This window comes from Thalia democratica, chromosome 8 (genome assembly GCF_965202585.1).
Source record: "Thalia democratica chromosome 8, ktThaDemo2.hap1.1, whole genome shotgun sequence".
Classification (NCBI taxonomy): Eukaryota; Metazoa; Chordata; class Thaliacea; order Salpida; family Salpidae; genus Thalia; species Thalia democratica.
In genome coordinates, this window is record NC_139172.1 from 55,518,370 (window position 1) to 55,533,573 (window position 15,204).

Here is a 15,204-nt window from a genome sequence, read left to right on the forward strand (position 1 = left end):
GTTGTAGCAGCCATAAAAGTATTAAAAGTTTGATTTGAATATGATAAAAACTGGTAGACTATGAAAATAATTAGTTGAAAAAATGTTAAACAGCTCAACTTTTCAGCTTCAAATCCCAAAAAGTTTCTTTTGATGAGTTTACATCGACCAACCTAGTCATAAGTTGTCGTTTTTAAATTAAAACAAAAACATTCAAGTCCAAACGAACTCAACGAAATTAAAGCAAATTGTGTTGTTGAAAATTGAACCGTCAAATTAATTTAAAATAATTAGTTGAAAAAATGTTAAACAGCTCAACTTTTCAGCTTCAAATCCCAAAAAGTTTCTTTTGATGAGTTTACATCGACCAACCCAGTCATAAGTTGTCGTTTTTAAATTAATGCGTACTTTTTGCTTTAAAGGTTGCAATCAAAGTTCTCGACTTAAAAAGGAGAATGATTCAATGATAAATTTTTAAATTTTTTTTTATTACAATACAATGTTTCACTCGTTTAAAAAAAACGAGATCTTCAGTTGTTTAAAATCTGTAAAAATTTATGTGATAACAAGTAGGAAGACATTAGGCTAAACTTGAAATAAAAGAAGTTAAAAAGAAAAAATGTATAACAAAAAACTGAGTAAAATCTAATTAAAACCTATAGTTTAAAGTTACTAGCGTATGATGATTTTAATGTTGCTAGGCTAAATTTAGGAAAATGCACGTTACTTAATAATTATACAATCTTAAAACTTAAACAAACAAAAAAAAAAAAAAAAAAAAAATATACAATAAAAAATAATTCTACTAACATTTAGTGGCCTTGTGAAATCTTTAGATAACTAACAAAGAAAAACATCTCTTTAACTAAACCTTTAAGTTAAGTTTACTCGTTTAAAAAAAAAAAAAAAAAAAAAAAAGTTTGGCTATTGTATTATGACGTAATTATATATTGGTTTAAGTACTTGTACAAATTAAAATAGATATTTTTTTATCAAAACGCTCTTAAGTTTTGAAATAAAGCTTCTTAAAGTGTATACAAGAACATATTAACTCGTTAATATTTTATTTATTAACTCGTTATTAACAACGAGTTAGTATGTTCTTGTATACACTTTAAGAAGCTTTATTTCAAAACTTAAGAGCGTTTTGATAAAAAAATATCTATTTTAATTTGTACAAGTACTTAAACCAATATATAATTACGTCATAATACAATAGCCAAACTTTTTTTTTTTAAACGAGTAAACTTAACTTAAAGGTTTAGTTAAAGAGATGTTTTTCTTTGTAAGTTATCTAAAGATTTCACAAGGCCACTAAATTTTAGTAGAATTATTTTTTATTGTATATTTTTTTTATTTTTATTTTTTTTGTTTGTTTAAGTTTTAAGATTGTATAATTATTAAGTAACGTGCATTTTCCTAAATTTAGCCTAGCAACATTAAAATCATCATACGCTAGTAACTTTAAACTATAGGTTTTAATTAGATTTTACTCAGTTTTTTGTTATACATTTTTTAACTTCTTTTATTTCAAGTTTAGCCTAATGTCTTCCTACTTGTTATCACATAAATTTTTACAGATTTTAAACAACTGAAGATCTCGTTTTTTTTAAACGAGTGAAACATTGTATTGTAATAAAAAAATTTTTAAAAATTTATCATTGAGTTTTTAAATTAAAACAAAAACATTCAATTCCAAACGAACTCAACGAAATTAAAGCAGATTGTGTTGTTGAAAATTGAACCGTAAAGTTAATTTTAAATAGAAAAAGTTTTGTTAGTTCAACAAAAGTTCTTTAAGTTCAAATCAACTTGTCATAGTTCATAGAAGTTCAGGTACTAGTTGAAATTTTACTAAATATTTTTTTAATCATTTTTAACATATTTTAACCTTATGATATAGATATGGACCATAAATTTACTATAAATCATAAGGTTTTATTAAAAATAAGAAAAAAAAAAATTTTCAAAAAAAATTCCAGAGTTCAAATGAACCCGTAACATAGTTCATTCAACTGTAATTTTAATGCTGTTTAATTTTAATTTTATGGTCAAAAAAAGTCGTAAAAATTATTGTTATTTTTGAATATTCAGAGTTAGATTGAACCCATCACCATAGTCCAAAAAACTTTAAAATCAACACAAGAAATATATTTATCTCATTATCTTTTACAAGTTTTGTGGTTACAAAAAGTCGTAAAAACAGAATTTTTTATTTTTTTTTCAAAAGTATTCAGAGTTCGAATGAACTCGCAATATAGTTCAAACGACTTTAATTTCAACACAATGAATATATTTATCATTATCTTTTAAAAGTCAAAAAAAAAGTCGTAAAAACAAAAAAAAAATCTAGAGTTCAAACGAACCCATCATAGTTCAAACAACTTTAATTTCAGCACAGAAATATATTTATCCTTATTACAAAAGTCGTAAAAACAAAAAAAAAATTTCCAAAAGTTTCCAGAGTTCAAACGAACCCATCATAGTTCAAACGAATGTTCAAACAAGAAGTTGCTTTCGCGTGTTGCAATGTTGGATGTCGGCAAACAAACTTTTGTTCATTTGCATACAGCTGTAACGCGCTTCTGCAATTAGAAACGCGTCTGCAATTTCACTTTAACTTGCTCATTTGTTAAAAAATAAAGGCTTCTTGCAAGGAATCAAAAAAAAACTGACCGGTGAATTTTATTTTGTATTTAAACCGAGTTGCCGGTTTATATCTTTTAAGAATATGGTATTTATGTTTCTCGCAAAAAATCACAAAATAATGTTGGTAAAAGGAAATTAAATCCGAGCTGCCTAGAGAAATTGTCGTGTAGTTTAAAATGAGTAAATTGAAATGCATAGATAATTTGACTTATGTTTTTGCGAGCAGAATAGTTTTTGTGGCTTTTTTATGGAAAAACTATGCAGAAATATATTTTTGCATGTAGAATATGCAAAAATAAATTTTATTGGTTTCCATTGAAAAACTTTCTATTAAAAGCTAAGTAATTAGAATTTTGTTACAAATTACCTGTGTGTGCGTGAGTTAATTTGATTTTGTGCAAAACTGTTTTGCCGGTTTGTTTCTTTACTCATTCCAAAAAACCAAAAAATAATTCTGGTCAAAATAAGTAAAATTCAGACTGTTTAGAGAAATTTCCCTGAGTGCCAGTTTATAGGAAAGTTGACAAAATTATTCAGTGAAAAACAGTTTTGTGGATTTGTTTGGTTTTTATTTTAAGAATTTTGCATTGATGAATATGTAAAATAATGTTTTATTGGTGTCTATTGAAGCGTTTTACTGAAAGCTATGCAGAAATGCTTTTTGAATTGCCGGTTGTGATAAAGTGTAGGTTTTTTTGTTTTTGGTCGCAGTAAGCTGTTTTGCTGTTTATAAAAGTATACTTGTGAGCAGAGATCATATAGTAAAATCTTATAGGATCAATTACTGAGATAATTGAAATAATTTAGCGAATAATCCTATAGAAAAATTATTTAGTTTTTGATTTGGCGTTTGTTCAAGAAGGGTTCTAGGGTGCTAATAAATACTTTCAAAGTTTTTTTACGCACACCACAAAAACACGCTGTTCAAAAATTTAAATGGTTTGAGAAAGCACTCACCTCGGTAGACTTCACTTTTGTAAAAACCACCCCCAATGCAAACTGTGTTGGATCCAAAAAATGCGACCTTGGATTTTTTAGCTTGAATTTTTTTAACATTTGGCATTTATTAGGAAAACACATTGTGAATAATTTAAAACAATTTATAGAAATTTTCTTGAAGGCGTTTCTTGATTTTTTGAAAAAAAAAACTCAAGATTACATAGTGTTAAAAATTACATAAAATCTCGGAGTGCCTCTATAAATTTTTCTTAAAATCGTTTTAAACTGTGTAAATGTGTTTTCGTGATGATAGCCAAATATGAAAAATTCTAGGTAAACAATTTTAAGGTCGCATATTCTTATGTTGTTCATAAAGTTACGAGTTTTTGGTTTGGTAATATAACGCATATGAAATGGCATAATATTTGGTTGGAGTTTATAAATTACCATACCATCGGAGAAAATTACTTTGTTTTCGTGCATTTAAAGTAAAATACTTTAGTTTCAAGCAATTGAAACTAGTTTTCCAAATTTAATAATAATCTCTTTAATTTAATTTCGTCTAATTTTTTTATTTATTTTTGCTTACTCTAAAATTATTTCAGTAGTTTCAGAAAGTTTACTACTTAATAGTTTTAAAAATTCACTATAAAAATATTACAAAAGCTTATACCAAAGTTGTTAGTTTTGCAATAAAAATCAAACATGCACATTTTTACTTAAAACAACACTTAATTATACCTAACAGTTTTTTAGTTTGTTTCTATTGTTTAAACTTTCGAAGACGTTTTTAAAGTTCGTCTATCAAAATAGTTTCCTGGCTTAGACTGATTTGTAAACTATAATTCAGGATTGCCAAAAAAATTAGGATTTCTGGAAAAATCTGGAATTTGACAACTTAAGTTGAAATATCAGAAAAACATGGAATTTGAGAAATTTTCAAAAAAACTGCAATTTCGTACTAAAATCACTAAAATCCTGGAAAAACCTAGAATTTTAAAGAAGTTTAACTTGAAAAGTAATGAAATTTCGATTAGATACGAAAAATTTGTTATATAGAAAGTTTTTTAAGCATTTAATTGTTATTTTATTTTAAAACACATTTAAAGTACCTTTACGGTATCTTTTTAATGTTGTTTTGCTGTTTAAGACAGTTTTTAACCTTAAGTTTAACTTTATTCTAAAAATGGACCAAAAAAGTTGTTTTTCAAAAAACGTGGAATAAGTTTCTCAAAAACCTTTGGCAACCCTGTAAGATTGCAAGATTTGTAGAAAATAGTTTCTACTTTTTGGTGGCAACTAAGAAAGAATATTTTAAATAGTTAACAATTGACTTATAATTTAATTTGACCATATGTTTTCACGTAGACATTATACAAGTTGAGGTTTAAAAATTTCTTTTTATATATTCCGGTTCCATGTCTTGGTTTTAAGTTGAAGCTTATAAAAGCAATAAAAATATTTACTTGTATTTTTCTGGGCATAGGGGGCAGGAATAAAAGCTTTTTTTTTAGTCTTAATTTTACACAATTGTTAAAGCTACCAGAGTGATGCTTAATAAAATTTTTACAACTTCTGGGAAGCAATTTTTTTAAATTTTTTCAACAACAAGTTTTTTTAAAAGTTTTGATTATATACTAAAGATTGTTTTTTCAAAAATTAGCTTATTCATGTTGTTTGTAATATTTAAAAAACATTTTTGAAAACTTTAAGTAAATTATTTTTAAGAATGAAGCATAGACAGTTTTTTAGTGGAAATTTAAAAATTCTGATAAAAAGGGTGATCGGTTTTTTTACAAAATTAGTCATGTCTTAAAATTTGATTGATGTTTTTGTTCTATAAAAAACATCTAAAACATCTTAAATACCATAAGCTTTTAAACAAGAGTCATTGTTAGTTTTTGCAAAAAAACGTTGGACCCCCTAATTTGACCACCTTATGTCGTTGATTATGAATTTCGATCAAAGCATTGTCTGCCATATTAATATAAATCCGAAATGTTTATTTTCCAATTGCAGCGCGAAAAACTGCAGGAAAATGTGGGAAACAATGCAATTATGCAAACTGAAAATGCAAATATTTTCGACCAATCGCGCAAATAAGTTGAACTGATAACTGTTGGAGTGTAAAGTGCAAAACAAGTCCTTTGAACTTGGTTTTGTCCGAAAAGCAAACAGGTTAAATGCAAAGAAAAAAGAATTTTTTTTGACAGAATTCAAATAAAAAACGTCACATCTTTTTGCACAAGTGACATTGTAATTTTAGACTAATCGTTAATTTGTTATTTGTACTTAAATCGCGCAAAAATAACAAAGTATTATATTTGTTGATATTTTTATGTGAACAATGAAGAAATGTGGTTAAAGTTTCTACTTGTACAGGTTTTTAGAATTTAAATGCGAAATCATAAGAAAGTATTGAATTTATTTAAATTTACATGCAAGAAATTAAAATATGTTTATTATAAAATTTACACTTTCAACTTGAAATTACAGCAAAGTGTCATATTTGTTTTAGTTATTAGCACTGAGTGCAACTTGATATTGCTAACGCCATTTAAATTTTAAACTTCAAATTTTGACGCAATCATCGTAAATAATCAGCAGATAATGTCACATTTTTCAGCTTAAATGGGTATAAAAATATTAAAAAGAGTTTTGGTTTACGATAACCAGTGTTCTTTGTATATATACGCTTCCCTTTTTGTTATATAGCAGTTGATATGTTATAACCTAACTGAAAATTAAAACTCTAAAAGTACAAAAAAAATCGTAAAAACTTTAATGGTAGCAGGGATGTTTAAATTTTACCACATCAAAAGATAATTTAAAAAATCCAGTTTAAAAAAGCACAGTCTGAAACTATTACAAGTATAACATCAGTAAAATATTTAAAAATAATTATCATTTCTTTATCGCATAAAAATATGTTTGACATAATTGTAATATTTTAAATGCAATGTATTTTTTCGATTAAAATTAAATAGTCGTCTCTAGATTACTACTACTGCAAAAAATCATGTAAGGCAAATATTATTACCCAATTATAAATTTCAATTGCTCATCAACTAAGTTAGAACTCTGAAAAAGCAGAAAATAAATACCGTAAGACTTGTAAAATATTTTTACGTAACTTAGTACTACTCAGAAATATTCAAACAATTTTTATTCGGTTATGGTAAAAATATAGTGTACACAAAAACTACCATAACCTTGAAACATTACATGTAAAATGACTTTTAAAATGTAATCATAATTAAAAACTTTATACACCTAATAAAATATAACAAAGTAAACTTTATAAAAATAAAACAACTGTACTTGATAAATATTAATTAAATTCTTATTACAAAAATATGTACAGTTTTAAACTGTTTTATTAAACTTAATAATAAACTACTATTTTTTAACACTTAAATTTCTACCTCAGTGAAATATTTTATTGAGTACGTTTTGTTTACAAAAAGCAAGTTTTAAAACAGCTTGTAATCATAACATATTAAAAAAAAATATTACTTGAATATCTTAAATACTACAGAGAACAGTTTTTTGCAATACAAAATAAGGAATTTATTTTTTTTTGCGAGGTTTATTCTGAGATTACAAAAGAACATTTTATCCAAAAATATATAAATTTTCCATACTGGTACAAAGAACTTTTTGTCAGCAACACAAGTAGTACATTTTTTTGTGCAAATTATATAAAATGCGAATAAGTTTTGATGTATGATAAATGTAAATTCACTTTCATGTCTGAGCTACAAAGAACTTATTGTTTTTCCGCAACACAATTACGAAATACTTTAATTTGTAAAAACTTTTATTTCTTTTATATCTTGTATAGTAAAAAAAAAACAGAGCAGTTTTAAATTATTAAATAGTAATTTTAATATAGATCATATGTGCAGTTTATTTAAATATCTGCTCACAAAAGACTTGATTGTTCTGCGATTGCGAAATATTTTCATTTGTAACACTCGGCGCAAGGCTGCAAAAGTTCCTGAAATTTACCTAACACGCCCAAAACAGTGGTGGAATTAAATCATTTTCCTTTGTTTAAGCTTAATAGTTGTGTAATTGTAGAAAAATTAATTTAAAAAAATATTTGAGTGTATATATATTCCATTGTTTATACTGCTGTTCTTATATTTTTGAACATTTAGTTTGAAAAAAGTAGTTTAAGTATGGAACAAGAATTAGAGCAACTATATAAACGCTATTTGATTAGATAGTTGGTTGTGCAAGGTAAATGACATAAAATATATACACGAATAATTTCAAAACTTTCTTTGAATTTTAAAGTTTGTTGATGTAAAAAAATATTTTTTAGGTTTAAAATACTTTAGTATAAATAATTGATATTTTTATAAAATGTTTGCATTATCGTGGTAAAAGTATGTAAATACGATAAGATATTTACAACATTAACAAAAATTCGATTTAAACAAATTATAGTATTTAAATAAAATAGTAAGTTATGTTTTTGAAAATGTTACAATACTTTTAAAAGATGATTAAATACGTCATATTATTTAGTTTAATAAAAAGAACTTTATAGAAAAGTTTATTTTGTTTTAGTGAAAATAGAAAAAATATAATAGTTAATTTTAATTTGAAGTTAATTTATAAACTTTATGATAATTAGTTTAAGTTTAAAGTACATGCTGTTATGTATTAAGTTTAGTTTACACGTATTTACAGGGTTGCCACTTTACCTGGGAAAACCTTGAATTTGAGAAATTTTGAAAAAAACCTGGAAAATCTTGGAATTTTAACAATTTTCACATGTTCAGTAGTAAAATTTCGATTCGACTCAAAAAAAAAACTATAAAAATTCTTATTTAAAATAGCTTTACAGTATCGTTTCAATGTTTTTATACTACTTAATACAGTTTCTTACCTTGAACTTAACTTACTAAAAATAGACCCAAATATGCGTACATTGAAAAACCTGGAAATTTTTTTGAAAAAACAAGTGGCAACCCTGTATTTATAAATAAATATTCATCTTTAACCATAAGATTATAATCAATATAATTCATATCTTAAGTCTAAACATAAATTTGATGTTAAAAAATGTGTTGTATAATCTAAAGGTTGATTTAATTATATCTGATTACAAATAGGATTTTAAGAAAATAGTTGCAATATTTAAATCAATATTTTTTCCATATAACTATGAAAACTATTGTAAAACTCTCAAACAAAAATCATTTGAAATTTAAGTTGTTCAAACAAATTGATTTAAACTAAAAAAGAATATTAAAAATTTATTAGACTCATTAATTTTAAAACAATAAAAACAGTTTTTTAAGTGTAGGCTTTGTTAAAAGTTCAGTCTTTGTGTTTCAACAAATCAGCATTGAAAAACGGTTAAACAAACTTAACGGCATAAAATTGAAGTTCACTCACGGTGATAATAATACGTTTGAATAAATTGTATAAATAAAATAAAAAATGTTAAGGTGCGAAAGTTAATAGACAATTAATGGGAGAGTGTGTGTGTTGAAAATATTAGTATTTTTGTTGAATTTGTATTATCATCTGAAAATAAGTGTTGTTGTAAAAGAATAATACAAATATTGTTAGAATAAAATTATTGTAAGAAAATATAAAAGACATTTTAGATAAAAAACGATAAGCTCTATTTTTCGGACACCATTTGACTTAAGGTATCAAATTTTTCTGTGAAAATTGCAAAGTATCAAATTACAATTAAAATTTTTCCTGGTTTGGATAAAAAAAGCTTGATTATTTTATTACAAATCCTGAATTAACATATATTTGAATTTACTTTCTACTCCTGTCAAAAATATTTCAAGTATGTTTCGTTTAAAATTAACAGTTTGATATGAAATAAGAAGCTAAACCAGCTCTAAAATTAAAAATATCTGGAAATGTTTTCTATATTAGCTCTAAAAGTAAAAACATCTAGAATTTTTTTTTGTTTCCACTTGAAATTCTGACTCATGTAGTAGAGAGCATACTTTTTACTTTATGTCCATTTTAATATTATTTTCGCTTTGTTTTTTATTTAATATTATTTTCTTTTATTTTTATTTATATTATTTTTCTTTTTTTTTCCTTGTCTTGTTAAATTTTACTGTTTTTACTCTTTGCCTCACATTTGAGAAAATTTAAATTCAAAAACGGATGTTTTACTTCTCCCCCACTGTTTTAAATTACATTTAAGTTAATATATAAAAATAATACTTTAGTTTTAAGCTACATCTACAAACCGTAGCGCAATTTCGCAGTTAAATTGATATTTTTGTGTTTGAATGGAACTTTAGATTTATTTTTGCTTAAAAAAAATAATGATTTGGTTTCAAGTTATGTTTGTTAGCCGTGGTGCAGTGTTTTAATATTTGACAATTAAAAAAAAATTTAAAGCAGCACTATTTCTTACTTAAACTGCATTTTTTTTGTAATGAAAAATTTAACTCTTTTTTATTTTGTGCATTTTGTTTATTTTTACTGTTTTAATAAAAAATGTTTGCTTTTAAAAATACTAGTTAAGGTTTTAAAATATTAAGTGAAATATAAAATGTTTTAAGTTTTCTTTAACTCATGACTTAATGATAAAAACTTATTTTAGCTGATTATGAACAATTAAATTAGAAATTATCATGAACATTTGAAATCTGTCAATAAAAATTCGGTTAAATTTGTTTAAAGTTATTGCAAATATAGTTTTCATTTGTGTAAGTTTTTTTTGTAGAATTTGTTTAAGTTTAAAGTTTATTCAGTAAAAAGTTAATTATGATTAATTGTTTTGGTTGATAAATAATTCTCTACGTTATCTTAATGTTTTAATTTAATTTTAACACATGTAAGTTTTAATTAAAAATATTAAAAATTATTAATTTTGTGCTTACACAGTGGTGCACCACCAAAATCATGTCTAAACTAACTGTCTGAATTTTGCAATAAATATTTTTCTTTACAACCAAAACCACCAATTAATCTTTGCCGACGTTGTTTAAAGTTCTTACTTGAATTTGTTTTCGGTTTAATTAAATTTTTCTTGTTGGCAGAGTTTGTTCTAGACATTTGGTTGTATTTAAAAAGAAAAACTCAGATTTTAATAAACAAATGTTTAAAATTAATCATTCTGTGCTTATACCTTGTGTAAATCACCAAAAACCACAAACTAATCCTTGCCAGTTTTGTTTGAAGTTCTGATAATATTATACTTTGATTTGTAGAAGTTCTTTAGTGAAACTTGGTTTAGTAAATTGAAAAGTAAAGTATGAGCCAATAGTGGAGAGTCAAGTTTCCACTTGTAAACAAATTTGTTATTTTCAAGAAAACTACGTGGTATTTTTTGTTTCAACTTTTGTTCTTTTTTTTTGTTTATAATTTGTCAAATTGCGGCGTAAAGTTTATTCTGCTTGTTTTGTGAAATTTCAGTTTTTTTTTCCAAATACAGACTTTCGTGTTTGAGTGTTTACTGTTTTGATTGAGTGTTTTTATAAACACATTGTTTTTTATTCAAGTAAAATTAGATTTATAAAATACATACATTGTAAAAAAAATTGCTTTAAAAATAATTTAGCTTGATAGCTTTGAATAAAAATATATCTATCGTCAAAAAAAAACTGTTCAAGTAAAATAGCTTTTGTTAAACAAGATGTTTTATCAAGATGATGTTCAAAAAACAATAAAACATTCAAATATATCAAGACGTTTTTTCAAATTAAGATTTTTATTCAAAATATAATACATCATTCAAATATATCGAGATGATATTCAAATCAAGATTTGTAAACAAAATACAATACATCATTCAAATATATTCAAATACATCTTGGTGTGTATTAACAAAAACCACAATGAACGCTCAGTCGCGCTTGCCAAGTTCACAACAAAAAGGTTTCAAGATGTCGATGTTACGTGTAAGCTAGAGAGCCGACTCTCCACTTTTCTGAACGTAAAATTCTCTTGAGAAATTTCAAATGAAAACTGCCTTGTGTTTTTTTCTTGAATTGTTTTTTTTTTTTGAATTGTTTTTTTTTTTTGAATTGTTTTTTTTTTTTGAATTGTTTTTAAAAAAAAATTTTTTTTTGAATTGTTTTTTTGACTGGTTCTTTGCGTTGAGCAGAATCTTCTTTCGGCTTGCAGTTTAGTTTTCTGTAGTTTTTTTTAATATACTTGTAAATAATTTTACATTTAAAATTCGATTAGGTTTTTCCTATACCGGTGAAAATCTACTTTCGATTTAAACCTCTACTTTTTGTATTTAAAATGTATTTTTTTTGTATTTGTAACTCCTGTAGAGAGAAGAAATAGAATCTTTACAAAAAAATTGGTGTTTGTGCTAATGATGAGGACTTGCTTTCTATTGTGCCCACTTTTTTTTGTAGACTTAAAACTTGAAGATGTTTTAATGTCGAGAATACAAAACCGAACAATTCATTGTAGAATAAATTGATTTAATTTGATTTCTTTTTGTTAGTAGATATTCAACTCTCTACTATAGACGTGGATTGTGTGCATATTTTACATCAGGTATATATTAAAAAAATTACAAACATGTAAAGTGTTACTGTTAAAACTTATGAAATATAATATTTAAAAAGTAATTTGCTTATGGATTAAGAAAGGTGATGCTCAAGTCTCTGTTATGCATCTAAAGTGCATGAGTATTTTTATTTGATAGTATGTTTGTTTATTATAAAATGTTTTTTTTGTCGGAATTCGTTTGTTGCCTAGATTTTAATTCGTAAAAATCTGAAATATTTGAATTTGAAACTGATTTACTTGAAACGTTCTTTACTGGGTCACTTCAGTTGCTATATTTTTAATAAAAACAAAAGATATTAGTTAGTTATGCTTGTTCAGTCGGTACAAATAAAAAATAAAACAGTTTATTTAATGTGTCATTATTTATTTTATGTGTTATTAAAAAATGTGAAAATACTGACCTAGTGAGTATATTTAATTAAAACAATAAAAAAATGTTTGAAAACAAATTTACGACTAGATTAAGCAACAACTTGAAATATTTTTGAAACTTTCCTTGTATTGATGCTAAATTCTGTATAAGTCACTTTAAATCACAATAAATTTTTTATCGTAATTTTTCTATGTCATATTTGTAGGTTTTAGTTGATGACGTGTTTTTCGGTTTATTTAAATATTTTAACAATGTGTCATAAAAATTTCAAAATTGATCAGAAATAGAATATTTCATAAATAGTTTGTTTAAACTCGAAAACTAACTTTTTATTTTACCTCTAAACACAATTGTTCGATATTTTCAAGTGAAAAATTGTGGTTTTTTACAGTTTGAATTTTTTTATTGTTTACTTATTGTTTTTGTACACAACAATTATTTCTTGTAATTTTTTCTGGTTTATCCTTCACATTTTCAAAATTGCTTCAACAACAATAGCTCTTATTTTGGTGGAAAGTCCGATCTCTATCGTATTTTCAAGCATGCTATTTAAAATTAAAATGTTGTGGTTTTCTATTGTCTCAGTTTGTTTATTGTATTCGGTTGCGGTCAGTTGAATACTGTCTATAAGAATGTGTGCAGGTTTTGTCAAAAAATGGTTCTAAGTGTAGAATGTTTATGTGAAAAATGGTATAAAGTGTAAATGGACAAACCTTTGGATTCCATCTTTATCATTAAAAAATATTTAGTTTTTTATTTAACTATACATCATCGTACGTCTACATGTTATTAATATGTTTTTATATTAGTAGATGAAAGTTATCAGTTGTTTAATTAATTGAGTTGATTAAAAATGTTATTTACGTTTTAAAATAATAAGACTTGTGTATAAAGTTTTATAAGTTATGTTGTGCGTATGAAATGTTCAGTTTTATCAGTAAAACTTTTTGCTATTATATATAAAAATCAAAGCAACTTTATTTTGTCATTTGTTTATTTTTGTAGTCCTGTTTAAATTAATTAAAAAATAAAATCAGTTGAATATACAAAAAGAATACTGTAATTTTTTTTTGTTTATATTTAATTTATGAACTATCATGTGAGATTAGTTAAATAAAATAGTTTTTCAAGTTACCAGTTTAAAACATAAAATCTTGTTTATTTAATTAAAAAATAACTTGTTGACTTTTTAAGATGACTATAAATTTTAAACACAATAATTGATTACTATTTCATAAAAAACAACATTTATACTGTGATTATAAATTAGCAATAACAAAAAAAAAGTGTAAAACACGACATATTGAAAGATAAACATTGAAAAAGTTTTAAACATTATTTAGTAACAACATTTTACATGTAAAATAAACCAGATTAGTTTGAGTCAAAATGTTTAATACTGTTTACTAATAAGGTTTACATGTAAAATTAACCAGCCCAACCTTACCCAAAGCAACAAAAATATTTACTAATAATAATCATAAGTTAGAGACTTAGTTGTCACTATTAAAAATATTATTTATTTTACCCCAAGCATTTATATTTACGTCTAGAATAAATTAATTTAAAAGTTAGTAGCATCGCTTAATCACTGTCGGAAATTTTAATTTATTTTTGAGTTTTGTAAATTTATTTTGATAAATAGTTTATGAGAACCTACCAGACAAAAGTTAAGTCAAAATCATATATTTTCAATAATCTAATTAAATCCGTCGTTGTTAATAACATTTTTTTTTTCGAAAGCTTGTATATGTTTTATAAATTAAACATATAGTTAATAAAACTTGGTAAATGCAAAAAGTAAATAAGTCAAGGTTTCCTAAACTCTTTTTTGTAACCGCCCCTTGGCAAAAAATTTAAAAACAATTACTTCTTTACTAATTGATTCCTAGTCATCGCCCACTACGGAAATTTTCGGAATAAATCAAGTCGAATAAAAAGATATAAAGTTGTAGAGTTTATTGCTTTTTTTTTAAATTCCAAAATAAAGTAAATAAATTTTGTTTCATACAAAATGTTAAAAGACTGTTCTTTCCAAACAGCAACAAAAAAAAGTTTTATGTAAATTATACGCAATAATTTAAATTGGAAAGTTTTATGTTGTAAATTTTAAAGTTGTATGTTCATCATGTAAAGTTGTACAACGAATACCCAAGCATTTCTATGCTCAGTTAAACATTTATGAAATACAAATTATAAGTATTTCACAAACATTTGTCGTATTTTTCAATAGTTTATGAAAGTTATAAAAGTAATAAATAAATAAAATTACGAACCAGAAAAATAAAAGTTTCAAAAGTATAAAGTAAAACGTTTTGGCTTAAAATTAATCTTTCAAAACTTATTGTAATTACAGGTTACAATATCCTCTATATTGAATAATAAAAAAAAGTTTAAAGTTTTTTCAAAAAAGCATGAAATTAGAAAACAATTTAGACATGTAAATAATGAGTAATAAAACGTGTAATGTTGATGAATTCAATTTACATTTTTCATGTTAATTTTTGTAGCCAATACCCAAGTATTGCTTTCTTTTGTTATGTATAAATTGAAGTGTATTGAAATAAAAAATGCTTAAAGTTTATACGTAAATTGTTTCTTTATTTGAAAAATGGTTTTTCTCAAAGCAGCTAGTAATATTAAAATGTTTCATTATGATTTTTATAAAGACATAAAAACTTGGTTATTACCAATTTTAATAATTTTATTGTTAAAATTTTTAAATTAAAGTTAAAAAA

At 24.4% G+C, this 15,204-nt stretch overlaps 1 protein-coding gene across 2 annotated transcripts in view; it reads left to right on the forward strand.

Moving 5' to 3' along the window:
* Positions 1–15,204, forward strand: part of LOC145842221 (uncharacterized) — a 63,594-nt gene that overhangs the window by 24,728 nt on the left and 23,662 nt on the right. The window lies entirely within an intron of this gene.